The sequence below is a fragment of the Lissotriton vulgaris genome, chromosome 5 (assembly GCF_964263255.1).
Source record: "Lissotriton vulgaris chromosome 5, aLisVul1.2, whole genome shotgun sequence".
NCBI classification, from domain to species: Eukaryota; Metazoa; Chordata; class Amphibia; order Caudata; family Salamandridae; genus Lissotriton; species Lissotriton vulgaris.
The window spans coordinates 1,530,581,416-1,530,599,861 of record NC_141693.1 but is presented as its reverse complement, the minus strand read 5'-3'; positions in this window follow the sequence as shown (position 1 = coordinate 1,530,599,861).

The window sequence follows — 18,446 nt, the reverse complement described above, 5'->3', positions numbered from 1 at the left end:
CAATTAACATAACATTAACATAACATAACTGATAAATTACTGCTGGTTACCTCCTCCCATTCAGCTAATTGGACCTGATCTTTATTATTGGGGTCGAGCACAAATCCCAACTCTCGTTGAAGATGCTAGCCTAATAGATTGGAATCCTTGCTTACCATGTACACTTTGCCCCATGTGGTTCTCCCTTTGAATTGAATATTCGCCATCATCATCCCCACTAACGGGATGTTCTCTTCTGCATACTCTACAGCTGAAATATCAGGTTCCACAATGTTAAGACTGGAGGTATCAAATAACTCATTTATGATATCCATATTGAATAAGGTAACTGGGGCACACGAATCAGCAAACACCTCAATGGGCTTATTATTCAGAAGGATGGTACAATTCTGATATTCAATGGACTTGTGGTCACAGTATTGTTCATGAGAATTTGGGGTATTTTGACAAACTCTGGCTTTTACTTGGAACACATACTTAGGGGGCACATCACCTTCACTGTGTACTACTTTCACTTGGTAGTTGTCACTTTTATTACACATTCTACCCAAATGCCCCTTCTTGTTACATTTAACACACGCGACATTACGGGCAGTGCAACATGCATCATTGGCAAGATGATTGCTGCTGCCACACCTATAGCACTTTAACCTTTCCTTTTCTTTGACTGGATGATTATCCTTGACCTCTCCAGGTCTGACCTTGAGAACTTCATTATCACTGTAATTGCCTTGCACATCCTTGCCATTTCTAACATTGTCAATGAGCTCATTAGGAGCCTTCATCTCTTTAATACACTTAGCCGCGTGTTTTACTGAGACTGCTATACTGACCGCTTCTTTTAATGTGGGGTTTTTTGCTAGAAGCTTTTCTTGGATGCGACTATTGTTTGTGCACCTAACTAGTTGGCCCCTGATGAGTGAGTTAGTAAGTTCATCAAAGTCGCATAGTTGTGTCAGGCCTCTAAGTGACGCTATACAATTAATGACAGACTCCTGTTTGCCTTGGATGCGGGTAAAGAACTTATGTCGCTCCAAAACTACATTCACCCGGTCACCAAAATGTGCTTCTAACTTTAAAAGGGTAATTTTGAACTCATCTGTATCATCCTCATCCTCCTCTAACTCAGGTTCAGGTGAGATGTCATAAATTTTCCTACCTTGTATACCTAGGTTATGCAGCAATATGTGTAGTTTGCGAACTGCTGAATACCTTTCGCTGCCTATGGCAACGCGGTATGAGGCAAATAAATGTATCCATTCCTTCCAATGAATATCCGGTTCCCCGATTTCATTTAGGAAAGGAGGGGGTTGACTCATAGCTTGTCCAGCCATAGTTGAGGGGGCAGAACTAGCAAGCTGCTTTAGGAATCACAGGTCAAAAAAGGTCACACAATCCAGATGTACTAGGGGAGGGGATGGGGGACTAAATCATAATGGTGGGGTTCCACAAAGGGCTATGGTATAAATAACTTGATATGAAATGTGCATGTAAGGTAGCACTACATAAATCTAGAACACAATATTTGAAATATTACCTGGAAAGAGTAAAATTGGGTGGAATCAATCCACACAGACCTTAAAGTAGTATTATTGTCCTTGAAGAAGTAGCAAAACAACCCCCAGATGGTATCGCATAGGAAATACTGTGCAAATACAACTACACTTTTTTGAGGTGAAGCACTACACAAACTTCCTTCACAAATAGTGTAATTGGAAAATATAAATCATGAATGGGCACACAAAGGTAGGAGAGTGAAGTGTGTTTCACCATGAACTATAGTCCTGTAGAATGTCAGGTGTGCACATCACTTTGGGGTGTACACAAAGGTAGGACAGTGAAGTGATTGCCCAACTCGGAGGGAACATAGGCAAAAGAACATGATGGCTGGAACAGTCTGGTGAGAAAAGAAAACGTGGAAGCCTGGAAGTATAGGCAACTGCAAGAAAGTCTGAGGCAGCCGTGAAAACGACAAAAACGCTTGAAACACCAAGCGAGGAAAGCGTACTTGTAACGCCGAAAGTTGCTGGTATCAGCGCTTGTGGAACTCACCACAGCTTTCAAGAGGTTCCTCTTGGAAACAACAGACGGAGTCAAAGCGAACATGCAGGCGGCTCACCACAGCCTTAGAGAAAGAAACGGCGCTGAAAAGACTGGTGCTCCGGGAGCCATCGAGCTGTGACACAGCTGAGCAGGAAAGCTGGTGCGTCGCTGGTGTGGAAAACACCACAGGGCTCTTGACAGAATTACGGTACTGAGAGGCTGGTGCGCCGGCAGCCGAAGAGCTGTGATGCAGCTGAGCAGGAAAAGCTGGTGCGTCGCTGGTGTGGAGAACTCCACAGGGCTCTTGACAACATTACGGTCCTGAGAGGCTGGTGCGCCATCAGCCGTCGAGCTGTGATGCAGCTGGGCAGGAAAAGTTGGTGCGTCGCTGGTATGGAGAACCCATGGGGCTCTTCACAGAAGAACAGTTTTGAGGGACTGGTGTGACGGACGGTAGTGAGGTGAGGACTCCTCCTAACAGACACTTCGGCGGATGTTGACTCGCACGACAGGATGTCCTGGAAAACCGCATAAAAAGTATACTCCTGAGGAAACATTCTCCGGTCAGCCAACCACGTCAGGTACCGGGATGGAAGGGACAGCGAGAACAGGGTCCTCAACCAAGGCTATCAGAGTGGAATAGTGACAGCGCCTCAGAGAAAGCAGACACGTGGGCTACCTGCTATCGCCAACACTGCAGGGCAGGAGCGATCCGCAGATCAGCTTCCTTCAGGCAACCCCACAGCCTCGAGGCAACAGCAGGTGCAAGGAACCCGGAAGTCCTGCAAGGTGTCACAGGTTAGGAGAAAAACAAAGAATTCACCGGGATGAGAAGAAATCTTAAAGGAAGATGCTGTAGACTTCTTCACAGAAAGAGACCCTTCTCAGGAGTCAAACAAAAAGAACTGAGGAATCAGTTAGTGCTTGGTAACCTTCCGTGAGACCTCTACTCCATCAGAAAGGGAGCAAATTCTTCACAGCTTAAGAGAGCGCTTCTCTGGAATCAATACATCAGAACTGAAGACTCATTGAAGAGTCGTTATGTTGAACCAGTAGGAGGGAGAGAGTAAAGAAAAGGGAGATGACAGGAATGGCCCCCTTCGCCAATTCGTCACCAGTGTTGAAATGAAGAATCTTACTCAGGCAGGGTAAGTAAGAACGTCTTTATTCTGTCATCCACTCTCCGTACTGACATGCTTCCCAACATTCCAAAGGGGAAGGAGGGAGGGGGGGAAGGATTGTACCAAGGAAAGGAGAAGGAGGTTACAACACATACCCACACAAGTGAGGGACCATTTTTCTCTGAAGATTTTGGGAAATGTGGAGTGGCTGGAATTTTGTGGATACACACAGATTCCAGAACTTTCCACCACAGAAATGTAAAGAAAATTAGTTTTTTGGACAACATTTTAGGTTTGCAAGGAATTCTGAGTACCAGAACCTGGTGAGAGTCAGTCAAGTCACCCCATCCTGGATTTCCCCGGGTGTCTAGTTTTCAAACATGTATAGGTTTGCTAAGTTTCCCTAGGTGCTGGCAAAGCTAGGGTTCAAAATTTACAGCTAGGCACTTAGCTAAAAAAGGGTCTATTTTCACTGTGAAAATGTGGTGTGTCCACGTTGCATTTTGGGCCGTTTCCTGTCACGTGCACAAGGCCTACCCACACAAGTGAGGTACCATTTTTCTCGGGAGACTTTAGGAAACGCGGTGTGGTTGGAATTTTGTGGATTCACGCAGATTTTAGAACTTTCCACCAAAGAAATGTGAGGACAATGTGTTTTTTGGACAGCATTTTAGGTTTGCAAGGGAATCCATGTATCAGAACCTTGTGACACCCAGTAAATTCACCCCATCCTGGATTTCCCTGGGTGTCTAGTTCTCAAAAATGTATAGGTTTCCCTAGGTGCCGGCAGAGCAAGGGTTCAAAATGTACAGCTAGGCACTATGTCAAAAATTGTTAGTTTTCACTGTGAAAATGTGGTGTGTCCACGTTGCGTTTTGGGCCATTACCTGTCACGGGAACTAGGCCTACCCACACAAGTGAGGTACAATTTTTCTCAGAACACGTTGGGGAATGATGGGGGTGTGGGATTCTGTGGATCCATGCAGATTCACAAATTTTCCACCGCAAAAATCTAAGGAAAATGTGTTTTTTGTGTACAAAATTTTAGGCTTGCAAGGGATTCTGGGTAACAGAACCTGGTGAGAGACAGTCAAGACACCCCATCCTGGTTTTCCCTGGGTGTCTAGTTTTAAAAAATGTATGTTTGCTATGTTTCCCTAGGTGCCGGCAGAGCTAAGGTTCCAAAACTACAGCTAGGCACTTTATTTATTTTAGTAATTATTTGGTCCTTTGTTGTTTTTTTCAAACCTATTGAACGTTCTGATTGTTTCACTGTATTTGAATGATATCCGTTTTAATACGTTTGTGAATTTGCTTTTTGGACAGTTTAGTAAACTAATGTCAATTACAAAAAAAATATATTAATAGATATTTTTCAAATACTAATCAGCCTGACACCTATAATTGTCACTGAAATTGGTAATGAAATATCAGGAGATCTATGGTCAACTTTGGTGCTTGTATTTTTATTATCTAAAGTAAGCCCCAACCCAGTGATTAAGGAATACTCTCCTTATCTTGTTTTCGTGAGGTACATGCTTGACCCCCAGTGGATGTGCACTTTTTTAAAATGTGGAACCACAATTGTTTAAGATAGTGCCAATTCAGCTAACAAAAATTGAACGCAAAAAGAACAATTGATGCATTGTCCTGCATTCCGTCCATCAGTTTTTTCTTTTGCCTATGTCGTTCTAAGTGGGAAGGGTATGCCCAGAGATGGGACCCGTGCTCACTACACCACTGGATTCAAGCTAGCATGGCTGATGAAGGGTGATACCCTGTATTGGTCCCACAATGCTTGTTTCCAGTCCAGGGAGGAGCTGGCGTGGCAGTTCTGGCTGGACTGTTCCCACAAGAAACAGGGTAAAGACTGATTTGCATATGGCCGGGTCAACACTGGGGTGGTGTGGTGATTAAAAAAATGTTGGATTAAATCCAGATCCGTATGACTGGGGGTGAATGTTTGCATAGTCCAGCATTCCTTCCATCAATTGTTTCTGTTGCAAACCTAAATTGACAGTATATTCAGAGCCCAAGTCTGATGTTGGTTTAAATTCAAATGTAAAATATGTGTTTATGTGACTTGGGGCCTTATCTCTATACACTTAGAGAAACGCAAAGCAGTTACAAACTGTTTGGTAGTGGCTGCTAAATGGACAATTTCTCATATATAAAAAGTGGAAATCAATGTTTCTTGGAAAAGAACACAGAGTTGTGAATGAATAGCATTTTGTAACTGTAGCAACAACTTGTGATTCCTAATTTCTGATTACCAAATATCGGTTCATAGACCGTTTATACTATACATAGGGCCTCATTTATGAGCCCCCTTGTGCCACCAGAACGTGACTTTTTGCTTGCTCCATATTTACGAGGCAGCATTATGCCACTGTTTTTGGTTTAATCCTGCCTCATAAATATGGTATATTTTAACTTACTTTTCTGCATTAAAGGGGCGTTCCATGGGTGTTGCTGGGGGAGTTCCCAGCAACATCCAGGGCATTTTGGCACTGCCCCAGATTTACGAGAAATTGTAGATCTGAGGCAGCGCAAAAAACGTACACTTTCCCGGGGGAGGCTTAAGGGAGGCACAACTAAGAAAAATATCTTTATGTCTCCTCGTTTTTCCTTTTTCTTTCTAGGTGTGCTGCCCTCTTGTGATTGTTTTTGTAGAGGAAGGTTCCCCTTCGTGCACAAAAATAATCATGTTTGCACAGCAGGCACCCTTGCACCACGGTGCAAAGGTGCCTGCATTGGCACACAGCAGCCCATTGTGTGCCAACGCTGGGGAAAAATACAGGAATGCACCATATCTCATAGATAAGGCGCATTACTGCCCTTTTTTATTACCGTAGGGCAGCGCAGCAGGAAGGCCTGCAGCGCTGCCCTATGGTAAAACCTCATAAATGAGGCTCATAGTTGCAAATTGTGAATAGTCACAAAAAAGTGATTTGCACATGCAAATTGCCATCAAGTGGAACCAGTGGTAAACTGGTGCAATGGATGAAAGCTCAGCTAAATCCATTGCAAGCATTTTACAATAGTAGCACTCAATAATATAGTGAGAAGGAAGACAGAGAATGTTCAGACAGAGTTGACACTGTTTGAACAGACGAGGAGGTTTATGCTCGATATAAATCTATTAAGCAGGTAATTACAAATGAAATAGATGAGTTGCAGGGTGTTGTAGACAGGCACACCCAATGCAGACTGGCATTCCCCACCCACATAATGTTTTCGTGTAGGTCACACCTAGTAGCTTCTAAAACAGCCTACGTACAATAGTAGTTGAAAGGTAAATGCCACAGAATGCCTTATCATCGTTTTTAAGGGATTTTCTTGATGCCTTCTTGGAACAGATCTAAGCCCATCAGATCCACAAGTACACAATTCTATGCTATAGCTCAACTCTCTTAAGCCATTCAATTGGATGTGTGATGGGCCTCAGGTCCTTCTATGTACGGACTCATTGAGGGAGTACATGTACCGAAATTTAAAATATACAGGTGGTGTGTAATGCTACATGACAAATCACTGACCTAGTTGCAAAATACCCAGAAATCACACATGCCAAGTTACTTTACTTCACAGACGCATAGATAAAGAAGGTACAGTGCTGCTCACGAGCAAACTAGATCCATCATGAAGAGGACATTTGAATTGCTGAAAGGCAAGTGTTGCTGTCCGCACAACTTTGGGGGTAGATCTTGAATATGAACCTGGAATGTGTTGCAAAATCACAGCCACATATGCTATGTTGCCGAGTATTGTCACCAAAAAGGGCCTATGAAATTATCCTATCAGTGAAGGGTCTGATACTGAAGATGACTCCCACCCCAAAGACAAATGTCAGAAAAGCCGATGAGGGATGTGCACGCGTATACGATCTAATAACAGCTTCGACTGAGGTATATAAATGAACTAAGACAACGTGTTCAGCCAAAGTCAAAGTCAAAGTCAAAAAGTTTATTTTGTTTCGGTACTCTTTCGAGGACCACAAAATCATTAAGAGGAAAATACATAGTACATTTACATATAATTTACATATAATTTAAAACATTTTCAGAGTTATTTTAAAAAATTTGTAAATCTTATTACAAACATATTCGTTAGGTGGAAAAGCACACATGGAGATGAAATCCCTTGCTTTCGTAATCCTGCAGGACCGATATATTGGTTCTAGGCATGTTGCCCTAGCAGTAACAACGACTTTATTTGGACATACAAAGAGCATGTGTTCTAAGTTCTGTTTACCCCCCGAACACAGGTTACATTGAGAGGAACTGTTTGGTTTCCAGGTGGAGGTAAAAGATAACAAAGGGAGAATACCCAGACGTAACATCATGATCGTACGCCTTACGCCATGGGTAAGAGTGTATTCCAGATATGGCAATATTAACTTATATTCTTGGGAGTCAGCATAAGGTTTGTACAAGGAAAGTTTAGTACAATGTAAATAATCTAACTCGTAACTTAGTTTTGGTGAAAATGTTTTTAAAAATAGTTTGAGTTGTGCGGGAGTCCAAGAGGATAACATCTCTGCTTTAATTTTTGCTAAACTGAACGCCTCTCCCAGGTTTTTCACAAAAGTAGAGTTGATGGCATCCTCTCTGAAGATCTCGATTTTTAGCAGATGTCGTAGGGTACCCGCCTTAGCGTGCAGAAGGTTATAGGCCCACCTTATGAGGCTTGCTATTGATATTGCAAATGCGCTGGTGATCGTACATTCGAGTCTTAGGGCCTGTACAGGTGTTGAGTTGGAAACTTTCAATAGTTTTTTTAAAGTTTTCCCTTCATTTGTGTCCATATAACTCCATTGTTTTAGGGGAATATGTTCTGAGGCGTAAGATAGAACCGGAGATATTTTGGCTCTGTATATTTTTATTAATGCTGAGAAGTGCCTACTTCCAGTCTTCCTATACAGGCGTGATATTGCGCCTGCGTGTAGGTCACATTTCCTTTTTAGATGGGTGATTTGCTTCCCGTTACTCAAGTTATGCGAGAAGATTCTTCCTAGATAGGTATATTCCTTAGTCTGTTCCAAGATCTCGCTTCCCAGTTTCCATTGGAACCTCACTCCTTTCTTCTTTTTTGTAAATGCAACTACTTTAGTTTTATTGATGTTTGGAGTTAGAAAATGATCTTTCGAGTATATGTATAAAGTGTCCAAGAGATTTTGGAGACCAAAGGGTGTCAGATCGAACAAAACAATATCGTCCGCATAAAGTAAACAATGTATCGGATGAGATGCCATTTTCGGTGGGGTGCTTTGCCCTTGTTGTAGATGCGACGGCAGGTCGCTCAGGTAGAGAGAGAATAAAATCGGGGCCAACAGACACCCTTGCTTTAGGCCGTTAGACGTATGTATTATTTTTGACATGCCCCTCTCGCCCCCCATTTGGACACGGCACCAGGTATTGCTATGTAGGTTCACAATTAGTTGCAGTAAAGGCTCTGGGATACCCATTTTTCTCAGTTTCGACCATAGTGTCGGTCTATCGACCCTGTCGAATGCTGTTGAGTAGTCAATGAAGGCTGCATATATTGTTTGCGATTTCCCGGTTACGTATTTATCTAATAGAAATTGAAAGATAGCTATATTATCCGTAACCGAGTGGTGCGATCGGAACCCGGCTTGGAACATGGGGATTAGTCCATTTGAAAAAGCCCAAAGCTTTAACCGGTCAAGAATTTCAGCCGCAAAGATCTTTCCGCCAGAATCCATTAAGGCAATTTGTCTATAATTGCCAGCAATAGTCCTTTTTCCTTTTTTATAGATAGGAATTATTGTGCTTCCTTTCCACGAGTTTGGAATGTTCCCTGAGTCGAATATGTAATTAAATAGTGGCGCTAGCATCTGGCCCCAAGCTTTATAGTCGGCTTGATAAACCTTTATCGGGATCTGGTCAGGACCGGATGCACCCGTACTTCTTGCCTTTTTGATGTTCAAGGCAATTGACGCTGCCGAGGCCCTGGAGAGTTTTGTGTCGTTGTCTTCCTTTTTCTGTTCAGATGCGTTTCTCGCCTTATCCTGCATGTTGGATTTATACAGATCCTTTAAGAATGTAACCCAATCTTCTTCTGAGACGGGAATTGCTTCGAGCTTCTTTTTAGTTCCCGTCATCTTTGCAATCAAGGACCAGTATTTTCGTTGGTTACATTGCCTTGCTGCTATTTGGATATCTATCCAGTTGCGATCCTGTATCAGCCTTTCCTGTCTAGCACGTTGCCTCCGGATTTGGTTCTTTAATTTGTTTATTTCAGCTTTATATAATGGTGTTTTACACAGGTACTGAGCCCGAATCATCCTATTTAACATTTTAACCGTAGGCTGATTGCAGTTTTTGTGCTTGCTGACGCACTTTCTTAGTGCTGGTCTGTCCTGTTTTAATTTGCGTTGAATTGCATTTTTGAGTTCCTGTAGTACAATTTCATAGTTTTTGATAGGATCTTCAGAGTAAATATTGGTTAACAATTGGAATTGTGTAATTAATACTTTCAAATAGTCCAAGTTTTCTGCCTCCCAATAAATCCGACGCTGGACTGGATTTACTTCTATTATGGGCTTACTGAATATTGGGTCGGTCTGATAAGTGGTTGTAGGCATCCAGAGTGTAGTTAAGCAGAGAGTGGCATGGTCACTTTCATCGTTAAACTTGACAGACAAGTCGGAAATTTGTTCTCTTAGCTCATTCTCACATATAAAGTAGTCTAAGATGGAGGAAACTCCATTTCCTTGTCTTGTGAATGAAGCTGGCTTATCTCCATTAATATTTCCATTTAGGATTCTCCCGTTTATACTTGGGAGGAACGACAATAACAGGCTTCCTCTTTTGTCCGACTTCACTCCTTTCGGAAGTTGCGGGAGTGCTATTTCCAGTGATTCCTCCTTAAATAACGATGACCATTTCTTTATTTCGCTATTTGATATTTTGGCGTTTAGGTCACCCATCAAAATATACGGTAATTGATGTTGATCTTCGAGGATGTTGGATATGGTTTCTAAGAGATGATCGAATAAGGAGTCATGTTTTTTACTAAGCGGTGCATAAATGTTGAAAAGAAATATTTTCTTATAAGTGTCAGTAGGCTGTAATCTGAGTTGGATTTTGATACATTGTAGATTGTGCGAATATGTTTCAATACTTTCTTGTGACCAGCTATAGTCTTCTTTCAGCAGGATTGCCATACCTCCTTTCGCATGACCCCTTTTAGATTCTTTTGCCGGGTTGTCGTAGACGTAATAACCTTTTTGCGAAAAGGAGGTAATTGACCAGGTTTCCTGCAGCGCTAATATATCTGGTTTATCTTTTGTTACATCTTTCATTTTATTGTGAGTTTTCCCGGCCATATTCCATAGGGATATTTTCAGACCTTTGTTAAACCTGACGTTGATGTAGATTGTCAATTTTATTGCCGTTTAATACTTCTGGTAACCACGACCAAGTTTGTTGGTAATCTTCATCTTCTTTTGGATTAATGTTCCTTGACCACACCGACCTTGCGCCTTGCCTTACTTGTATTTTTAATTTGTCTTTCCTCATGTAGTTTGGTGTACATTCATCCCTTTCTATGTTAGGTATTTTATCAGTAGGATGTTGTTTAGTTATTACGGTATTTTGCAAGTTGGTTTTGATGTCTGAGATTGAGATTACATCATATCCGTGTTTTTGTAGAATTTCTTTTTCTCTCATGATTAGACCCGGGAGAACTGAAGAGAAGAATGACACTTGTGCGAATTGAGTATTTTCTGTTTTTGGAAAGCTTACTAGGTCTATTTCTCTACTAGTCAGAGTGATCAAGGAGGGAATTTCTTGCAATAGCTGGACTATTCTTCCTCGATTGAGCGGGATATTATCTGTTGGAAAGAGTTCCTCGATAGTTAAGTGTTTAGATGTTGTTCTGTCCCACTGCCTTGTTATATGGTCTTGTAGATTTTTTGGATTGACGATATTTTGCTCTAGTGGTTTTCTTACTATTGACTGGCAATATTCATCTGCATTAGGATTCAAAGGCTTCGTCGGCGTAGTTGTTTTAGTCGGTGGAGTGATCACCAAGTTAGCATAAGTATGTTTTTGAAATTTGAGTTTGTTCCCTTTTTTCTTATGGATTCTTCTCAGGGGGCGTCCTCGCTTTTTCTTGCCCATATTTTCTTTCTCATCAGTGATTTTTTCGATTTTTCCTGTCTGTTTGTTTTCATTGTCTTTGTTATCATTCGGCCGATGTAAATTGTTTTCGGTGGATATCTTACCATCGCCAATCTCAGTTTCTTTATTGGAAAAGATGGGATAGTTTTTGAGACTATTTTCCGAAATGTTTTCCTTTTCTTCACTGAAAAGCTTTTTTAGAGAGAAGATTATGGGTGGGTTTTCCTTAAACTGCAAATTCCTAAGTTCACTCTCCTTTATTTTCGCATCTGATGTTTGCGTACTTACACTTTGCATTTTTAGAGATCTTGAAGTTTTCTTGCAACCAGCTTCAGATGGTACCCGGCTGACTGTTTCTATTTCCACAGAAGAGGCTATAGGTGACTCTTTTTTCTTTTTTTCTTCCACCAGATGTTTGAGAATGCCTATTTGGACGTCCAATGTGTCATCTGAGTTGGCTAAGATTTGGCCGAGATGTGTGAGAACTGATTCCAGAATATCTTGAAGGGAAAAGAGTACTTTGGACAGGGGTGGAAAGGCAGCTGGAAGGGTCGCGTTAGGGAGGTAAAGATTTGTAAGATTGGTTTGATTTGAGAACAGATTAGGTGATTTATCTGGGGAACTAGTGAATGGTTGATTTTTTCCTAGCGGGGACGTTAATTTCTGCTCTTCGGAGACCGCATTAGCTGATTTGTTCTCCTGGTTTCTGATTGGTGTTATTTGCGACATTTCTAGAATCATTTGGGAGTACTCTTCCGAGGGCAGATTTCTTAGCTGGTTTAACTCTGGATTAGGTGATTCTTGATTATTGATCCCTTGTACAGCTAATAAATCTGACTGGCGTTCACTATCAATGGAAATAGAAATGTGTTTATTTTCTTCTACCGATGTTCGAGGTGATGAGTGATTTTTCTCTAAGAGAGTAGAGAAGTATTTGGTTATTGCGGGTGTGTTGGTAATTTGGCCGGGTTTCAATGATTTATCCACAGATTTTCTAATGGCTGCATCTGTACCCATGCGTTTCATGTAAATTGTTCTTGAGCGCAATTTTTTCAAAGCCATCATTGAGGGGTATTGTGGACAAGTAAACAGGTGGGCGCAATCTCCAGAAATCGATGTAAGAGGGGTGACCCGTCCCGTCCTCGGTCGACCCCGGACGGCCACAGACGGCCCGCCCTTTGTCCGGGCTTAGTCCCGCGCGCGTCCCGCGTCGCGTGAGTCCACGCGATGCTTTATGCGTGGAGCCGGTGGGCGTGTCCGTGGGCGTGTCGCCTGGGGGAAGAGGCAGCAGCTGCTCCAGGCAGGGGCAGCTGGTCCTCGCAGTCCCCCGGGCTAGATGTAGTTCTTATTTACGCCCTTGCCTCAACCCTGGAGACTCAAGCTGGGAGCGGCGGTCAGAGCAGCAGACAGCAGCTCTCGCTCACACCAGCGAGTCCCCGGGGAGGCAGCAAAGCGGAACACGGAGCTCTTAGCAATCCTTCTCTTCTGATAGCGCAGGCAGCAATACAGCAATTCCGATATCCTCTCAGTGAAGACAGCAGTCAAGTGAGTGGCGCCCGCGAAGCGGGGGTCACGAAGCAAAGTAGTGATTTCGGTGGTGGGCGTGTCCGTGGGCGTGTCGCCTGGGGGAAGAGGCAGCAGCTGCTCCAGGCAGGGGCAGCTGGTCCTCGCAGTCCCCCGGGCTAGATGTAGTTCTTATTTACGCCCTTGCCTCAACCCTGGAGACTCAAGCTGGGAGCGACGGTCAGAGCAGCAGACAGCAGCTCTCGCTCACACCAGCGAGTCCCCGGGGAGGCAGCAAAGCGGAACACGGAGCTCTTAGCAATCCTTCTCTTCTGATAGCGCAGGCAGCAATACAGCAATTCCGATATCCTCTCAGTGAAGACAGCAGTCAAGTGAGTGGCGCCCGCGAAGCGGGGGTCACGAAGCAAAGTAGTGATTTCGGTGGTGGGCGTGTCCGTGGGCGTGTCGCCTGGGGGAAGAGGCAGCAGCTGCTCCAGGCAGGGGCAGCTGGTCCTCGCAGTCCCCCGGGCTAGATGTAGTTCTTATTTACGCCCTTGCCTCAACCCTGGAGACTCAAGCTGGGAGCGACGGTCAGAGCAGCAGACAGCAGCTCTCGCTCACACCAGCGAGTCCCCGGGGAGGCAGCAAAGCGGAACACGGAGCTCTTAGCAATCCTTCTCTTCTGATAGCGCAGGCAGCAATACAGCAATTCCGATATCCTCTCAGTGAAGACAGCAGTCAAGTGAGTGTTCAGCTTTCACATACGTTTTATGTTAATGCTCTGGATAAAATGATGAAGACCATAATGAGTTTAAAAAATATGCCTACCGATTGTATTATGAACTCACTCATTATTTTACATCTGAAATGAACGTTTTTCCAATATTTATTGGTGCCGTTTTCTTTCTGTGATTGCTCACTCAGTGTTTGCAGTGTGTCTCATGCTTGTCTTTCACTCCTGTGTCTTGTTGAGTGCTTTGTAGAGCCTTCTTCAGCAACAGACGCGCTGCTTACTGTAGAGGGTTTCATAGTCTCCCATTTTACAGTGGAAAGTCCACTTGCATAATTATCTGGCTGTAAGTCCTGCAGTGTAGTCACAATTTGCCATAGTAACTGCCACAAAATGTCTCTAGTGTTACCTGCACATGGATGTATTTGCATAGGCATGCCTTCCTATAGATATTCACGTATCTGTATTTTGTTATCTGTGCGTTCTCTTGAGCAGACGAGTATGCGGAATGGATTGACATAGTTCATTGACTGCATTTGTAAGTTTTGACATGCAAGACGTAAACCATTCATGACCCTCTCTCATAGACGTCATATATTTTTTAACTCTCCAACTTAGATCACAAATTACTCTATGCTGCTTAAGTTGAATGAACAAATATTTCTACGCTATAAAACTGGCTTTACAGTAGGGGTGCCTAGAGGTACATCAAGCTGTAACACATGCCCAGTTGAATAAGTGAACTGTGTAGTCTAGATAATACTTATTTGCCTGTGTACCTGGGTGGCTCTTCTGTGATGGATTGTTTACAGAGTAGATGGTCGATATATTACTATGTCTTTTGCACAAAAAATCAGGTTTCCTCACTAGATGTGTTGGCAATATTGGGATTGACTCAGGAACTGCATTGTTGTGTGATGAGCTTACACTGCTATAGATGTAATTTCATCAGCACATGACAGATGTCCCTTTTATTCTGGGCCTGCTGTACTTGTGCAGGTGTTTCTGTATGAAAATACAGAATTATTGTTCATTTTATTATATAATTTAATTAAACCTTCATGAATGTTTCAAATCATGTACAAAGTGGTTCATTATTAGGGGGGGTGGAACTTACAGAGAATTATTCTGTGGAATTCTGCCGAGTTACATAAAAACTCCATGAGATCTGAGGAGTTCTGCCCACCCCTAAATTTAGCATCTCGTTGCGTGCTCCCAAAGGGTTCCACATGTGCATCCTCAACATGCTCCAAAGGGTACCACAGGTTCACCTCGTCAGCACTGCCTAGAATGATCGTCAGTAGTACTAGTTGACACAAATAGCTGGGCGACTTTACAGGCACTGCATAAACTGGCCTTGTCATGTCATGCACCCAAGGATAAACAAGCATTGGCATAGCCAATAGGTCTCGCCTTTTGAACCTTGTAATTAAAAAAACTGAAGCATAAGATTTCACATTTACAGTTACTTACAGTCTTACACTTCAGGTTTTTTTTACTTATTCATTATTTCATCCTTTTTAAACTTGGTAACACTGAAGGGACATTAGTTGCACCTCAATAGCACCCGTTTAACACCCAAATATAGCAATAAAAAGCAAACAGGTGACCAGTACAGCTTTGCTATAGCTCTTCAATCCCTGGGGGTACACTACCCAGGATAATGTGATGCATGGCTAAACACTCAAAAGATCGAAAAGGCGAGACCTATTGGCTATGCCAATGCTTGTTTTTTAGGGGTGAGGGTATGCGCCTCTCCTCTCCATCTCTTGGGGCACGGCAAACAATACCCACAACACTATGGTTGCGGGCCTTTGGGAGGTGCCTTTTGGTCCCCGACCAACATTGGCCTGGGGAGGGCGACCACATGCACCCCCCCTCCCCCCAAAAAAGTATGCATTGTTCACCTGGGACCTGGCCCCCCAGGGATTGTACAAAAAATCATGCGCAGGAGACCATGCTTGTTTGGCTTTTTAAATTTTGCTGTAGCTCCTCTGTGAATTTAGAGCAAAATTATAAAAAAAAGAAAAACATTCTCGCCCCAATTGAGGTGGTACCTGTGGGACTCCACTACCAGGCCTAGTGGGTCTGTGAATTCCAACCCTGTCCCCTTGTAAGGTTTTTTGCATTTTTTACGCCAAGTCGTGTACTCCAGCACGGGTGCGTGTTGCGAGGGGCGTGCCTCGCTAACATCACGGCTACTTTTCCTTTTGTCTTAAACAAAGAAAACAGCACTCACGGGAGTACTGTTTTCTTTGTTTAAGACAAAAGGAAAAGTAGCCGTGATATATATATATATATATATATATATATATATATATATATTTATATATTACCTACTGGCGGTCGCCAGTAGGTAGTTATAGTTAGGATTGTTTTCTATTGGAAATCCGCAACATTCTATTAGGAATAACTTTGGCGCCGGTTGAGGAATCTGCCTGTAATTCTCCTTAAATTTGCCTCGCTCCTTCCCTGAAAGTTTGGGGGGGATTTGTCAAGCGGGGGCCGAGATAAAAGGGGGGTCCCAAAACGTGTTTTCCCCATGTTAATTTCCATAGGGCGGTTGGACTCACTTTTAGCCCGAACGGCTGAATGGATTTCCACAAAACTGGGCAAAATTGTAGGGACTGGTTGCCCGATGTGCCTTTGCTATGTCTCAAGATATGTGCTCCAGTGGATTTTGAGTAATTTATGTTAAAAAATATATATATATCTGGGCGGAGCCTAACCACACATCTGATCTGATTGGCTGTCAGCACTTCATCCAAGAAGTGTTGGCAGCCATCTTGGGAACAATATACATGATAGCACCTCATTAAAGAGCATTGTAGTTAATAGAGGGTTTTAGGACTTTAGTTACATTATAAATCATTGGTTGATAGTACCATACTCATTTTAGGAATTGTGGTGTGTTCTAAGGTGATTTTATCATGTGAAAAAGCCTTCTGCTGTGATATCATGAATCATGTTTGAAAGAAAACTAATATCTCATGATTTTCCAACAGTGGTTTGGAAGGGGATCTATAAGCTAAACTGAAAGCATATTTTCTGTAAATTCACATTATCTTTCTCAGTCATGTGATAATGAAGTCTGACATTCTCAGTAAAACATGTACATCCAACAAGGACAGAGATTGTCAGTTGATTACTTTGTGTTCCACTGCAGCCTCCTAGAGTGTTCTAAAGAACAACTAGATCGCTAACAGTCCTACTTATTACAAAGGTATAGCACACCTGAAGCCATTGTGATGGAAATAAAGTGGTAACTCTTAAAACATTTAATATAAAAGGGTATATTTTGCCATTGAAAGTATGATTAGTGCTGCAGAAAGAAAAATGAGGGCACATTTTGAGTGACTTCTCAAATCCTCTTCAATTTCATTAAAATATTCTGACATACAGTCTCCCAAGATGGCCACCAGAGACAAAAGAGCCTAAATGTAGCCCAAAATTTAGCCCAATGACAGAGTGTTCCAGAGTTTTCTAATGAACAACAAGAGCGATAACAGTCTTACTTATGACAAAAGTATGGTACACCAGAAGCCATCTTGATTGGAATGAAGTGGTAAGTCTGAAAACATTTAATTTAAAAAGGAACAAAATGAGGGGGTTCATCTTGCCATAGAAAGTATGATTAGTGCTTCAGAAAGAAAAATTAGGGATCATTTTGAGTGAGTGTCATGAGTGATGTAATATGTGACGTCATCAGCAGTGCATTGCAGGCGTGCAAGTTATAGTGAGTCCAACTAACTATAACGTGGGAATTTCAATGGTTTTATGTAAGTAAAATTTCCAGCAGTTTTTTCAGTGAATATATATATATATAAATATATTTTACCTACTGGCAATAGCCAGTAGGTATATATAGTTAGGACCTAGCTACCATAGGAAATCCGCAACATTCTATTGGGAATAACTTTGGCGCCGGTTGAGGAATTTGCAAGTAATTTTCCAAAATTTTGGCCAGCTCTGCTGCGCTCCTTTCCTGAAAGTGTCGGGGGATTCGTTAAGTGGGGGCAGAGAAAAAAGGGGGGTCCCAAAACGTGTTTTCCCCATGTTAATTTCCATAGGACGTTCTGACAAGTCTACAGCCCGAACCGCTGAACGAAATTACACCAAACTTGGCAAAATTGTAGGGACTGGTACGCAGAAGTGCCTTTGCTATATTTGGTGAAAATTGCTCCAGTGGTTTTATGAAAATTAACTTCAAAAACACATATATATCTGGGCGGAGCCTAACCACACATCTCATTGTGAGATCTGATTGGCTGTCAGCACTTCATCAGCAATCTTGGGACCAATATAGATGATAGCACCTCATTAAAAAGCATTGTAGTTAATAGAGGGTTTTAGGACTTTAGTTACATTATAAATCATTTGTTGATGGTACCTGTTAGCCAAGGCTCACGCCAAAGTCAGTCAGAGACCACCATGTCTAATGTCAGGGCAAGGGAGTTACACACCAAGATAACCCCTGCTCACCCTCTAGGTAACGTGACGAGAGCAGCAAGGCTAATCTCGGAGGCGATGTGTAAAGCGATTGCGCGCACACCCAGCAACAACACCCAAGGCCCACCACAAAGGAAACTCCACACAAGGTTATATAAAAAATAGCATTTGTATTATAGTAAAAACACATTAGATAACACATATACTTTACAATGTGCCAACAGGCACGGGCAGAATTTACAAGGGATTATGTACAGGACAGGGCCACATGGACAACTGTCAGGGGTAGGCACTTGTTAGAAATAATACTTGTAGGTATAACACTTAGCACATAAACATATAATGACTGTAGCACTAAAATAGTAAATGTAGCACACAACCAGTAATCACTGGTAAAGGTAAATACCTCCTACGCAACCCTAAACACTGTAGGAAAATCACGCAGGGACTAGG